Here is a 4100-nt window from a genome sequence, read left to right as displayed (position 1 = left end):
TACTCGTGAACAGTGGAGGCAGCTTCACCCTCTTCGGTATTGATCCACGTGGCCAGCTCGACTCTTTCCGCCACCAGCCCCACTGCCTCTTCGCGACCATCCACCGACCGATGGCTACCGATCCATCCACTCCAAACTGTTCATCCCCTTTGCATTCTCCCCTTTTCCCTTCTTTCTCGTCGTTCCATCGGTTCATTTTTCTTCTTCCCATCAACGACCTCGAATCGACGTTGTTTCCAACGAGTAAATAACTTAAAAATCGATCGATCGCGATTGAATACCAACTAACTTAAACTATATCGGCGTTTTGGTATTTGGAATGAAATCAACTTTACCTGGTCACATTTAGATCAGAGCGCAGAGAAGGACAAACAAATTTATTTAAAAGGTTCTTCGTCGACGAGACCTTTTTGTAGCCGATAGAAAGATTTCGTGCACGAAGGGGAAAAATAAATACTTAGAATGTTCGACCTTAAATTCGTGCTGCTAACGTAGCCGCGGGAGCAGAGTCGTAAAAGTACGATCGTTCCCTTGGCGTAGGGTCGGAAGCTGGAGACGGAGAGTTCATCCGTTTGGATGTAGGTCGTTGCCCCATCTTCCTCTGTGAAAACATCTCGCAGGCAATGCCGTGATACGTTTTATTTCAGACAAATAAAAAGCTTTTTCAGTATTCGTGCTTAGTGTGACCGACAGTATGTTGTTCAACGTTGTTCTAGGAATATTTTTCATTTAATAAAACATAACTCTCAGAAAATATAGACGAATTCGTCATTCTTGTAATAATTAGCAAACGAATACTCATTGATGGAAACAAAATTTTAACAAGAGCTTAAATGTATCTAGCTAGTAGGAGACTTTTTGTATAGAAGGGTTTCTATAAGGTAACTATATTTCGTTTCGTGTATTTTCATATAACTGCTAACGTCTTACCCATTTCGCAATACGTAAAACAGTAATCGTTTAAAATTTAGATAGTAGATTTTTTAATGATCCATGCAGTGTCGGTAAAATCGCCAAATGCAAACTGTTGTTATCGTGGGTTGGTAACTGATAGTTTACTTTTACCTTTGTCGATAACATCGAGTTATACATATATACGTCGACGAAGTACAGAATAAACGTAAATTTTACTACAGATTAGGTACAGAGTAGACGTGACGTTCAATGCCTTATCGAGATTCACGTTTTGGGAATCGCCCGACTGGCCGTACCATTTTATGTCGCATGCGACGTTACCGATTCAGTATAGTACTGTTTTGAATTAAAATCATTTACCAAGGACAGGATAGACAGTAAATGGAATCTCGTGTCTAAGATTCTGAAATACCGACTTGCCAAAATATCGGACTGTTTCTTGTGCCTCTGTGATTTCCTACGACGATCTATCGGAATTATTACCGACGAGGTACAGAATAGTGATACTTGCCGAGCCACCGAAGTCTTGCTGTTTTACCAATATAATTTCTACAAACTTTTCTATCTACCTCTGCTCCGCATTTGACACTCGAGGTCTAGGTATGCAAACGTGAGCCATACATACTGTCATCCCTGATATCAGTAACCATTAAAGGGAAAGTTACACCTAATGCTTCATGCCTATTACTAAGCAAGGATCAGAATGCCCGAGCTGTATGATCGACGTACAAACATCTTACCGCGTGTCCAGCTAGACGTAGGACGAAAGCGCCTCATGATCAAAAGATGCATTACGGTGTCCAAAGGTGTCCAACGGTGCAGTCCAGTCTAGATCCTATCAAAATTCTCTTAGTGGCTTTTGGCGATCCAAACTGGACTGTTGCGTAGTTCTTGGCTTGGTATCGTTTTCCAAAAATTAATCAACCGATTAATTTTTGGAAAAGGATGCCAATTACCAGGTCTCACCACGAGGAGGTGACTACGCACGAGACCCGCCCATGAGTTATTCAACATTATGCATCGGTCTCGACATTCAACCTATTGGTAAGAATGTCGAGTTCTGACTCTACTTGATCATGGGCCTGCGTAAAGAGATAGTTATTTCGTGTCCTAACCGCGAAACACCTATCTCGAACGCAGCGCTTACATAAATCCTTACAAACGTAAAACAACATACATAACACACCATCTATCTCCCACACAACGATTACATCGATCAGTACAATAATTCGCAACCCTACTGGCCGCATTCGGTATCAAAAACACATTTGTCTAACTTGGAACGAAAGACACAATATGAGGCTACTACGGAAAAGGAGCCCCAACAATCAGACGATGAAAGAAAAACCGCAGCGCGCCCGGAACGAACGAAATCACGATCTCTCGAAAGAACTAACAAACCTACATAACGTACCCCCGTGCACCGGATAACCCTAAGGTTCAGCGGAAAGCCCAAGCATTGACCTTCGCCCGATTCCTGTCACGTCGTCTGGATCTTATCACGGTCGATGGCACCGACCGATGATACTAGCGATCTAGCAAATAGGCCTGCCATTTAACACACTCCAACTGAACAAATGAAGGCCCGGGGAGGGACCGCTGAACAGGATTACAAAGGCACGGCCCCAACTGAACAGTGGGGTCCACCCCCGCGGGTTCGTCACTTGAACAGGATTACGGAGGACGTGAAATGCAGGTCTCTGCCCGAGTACCGAAGTACCAATCGGACAGTATTGCGGATCGCAGGCATCACCAGTGCGATGACAACTCCCGTGATTCGAGGCAAACGACGAGCAGTCGTCGAGTAGTCATCAAGACAGAGGTGTGCTTGGGGCGACTTACGAATCCAAAGAGTTGTCCAGTGCACGTTGACCCGCACGTACCCGGAATACGCGCGAGCGAGTACGTCACGCTACGGTTTGAAAGAACTGAGCGACCGCGAACCGATAAATCGCGGGAACAATTTTTCCAGTGTGGTAAGCGAGGGGATCACGAGAGACGAGATTTTTATTTTTCGTTCCAAGATAGATAAGTGTTTTTGTACAGAATGAGCTCACAATGCACTTAACATAGGTATCTACCTTATGATTAATTAAGGCTAAAACGCTCGCATCCCGCGATGTCCCACGGTGTCCCACGGTGTCCCACGATGTCCCACGGCGCCCCCGCGGGGGGGTCTTAGTCCGGTCTAGACCTCCAAAACTATTTTGGATGATCAAGACCAGACTATATTGAAGTAGTTTTTAGCTTGATATCGTTTCTCAAATACTAATACTAATATTCAAAATAGTACTTGGTGTATTATTATTTGGGAAACGATACCAATTACCGGGACCCACCACGAGGAGGTAACTACGCTCGGGTCCCATTTACATACAGAGTTTTTAAGCATTGGGAGCAGAGATGTAAAATTATTTTATAATAAAGCGACATTGTAGCGGCGATATTGTTTTGCCGATTTAATACGATATCCATTTTTATCATTTTAATAGTTCCTGCAAACTAAGACTAAATTCACACTTCTTTAATACTAGTTTTCGACTATCAATTAGTTTGAACAAAATTCTCTTAGTGGCCTTTGGCGATCCAAACTGGACTGTTGCGTAGTTCTTAGCTTGGTATCGTTTTCCAAAGATTAATCAACTGATTAATTTTTGGAAAAGGATGCCAATTACCAGGTCTCACCACGAGGAGGTGACTACGCACGAGACCCGCCCATGAGTTATTCAACATTATGCATCGGTCTCGACATTCAACCTATTGGCAAGAATGTCGAGTTCTGACTCTACTTCATCATGGGCCTGCGTAAAGAGATAGTTGTTTCGTAGCTACGAAACACATATTTCCAACGCAGCGCTTACATGAATCTTTACAAACGTAGAAGAAAGCCTACGTAACGCAACATCCATCTCCCACACAACGATTACATCGATCAGTACAAATATCGTACAATAATTCGCATCCCTACTGGCATCATTCGGTATCAAACACACATTTATCTAACTTGGAATGAAAGGAAGAAAATGTAGCTACTGACACTGTATATACCATTTCGTGTCTCGCAGAAGGGACATACGAGTCGCTGTACTAAACTAGTTATCGTTCTATTTTTGCGACACTGTAAGATATTGAAGATACTGAAAAGTTATAAACTCTAACGTGATCTCAATAAGTATCCCTTAAAA

The sequence above is a fragment of the Bombus bifarius genome, unplaced genomic scaffold (assembly GCF_011952205.1).
Source record: "Bombus bifarius isolate JDL3187 unplaced genomic scaffold, Bbif_JDL3187 scf7180000007966, whole genome shotgun sequence".
NCBI classification, from domain to species: Eukaryota; Metazoa; Arthropoda; class Insecta; order Hymenoptera; family Apidae; genus Bombus; species Bombus bifarius.
The sequence above is the reverse complement of the archived record's forward strand: the minus strand, read 5'-3'. Positions refer to the sequence as shown.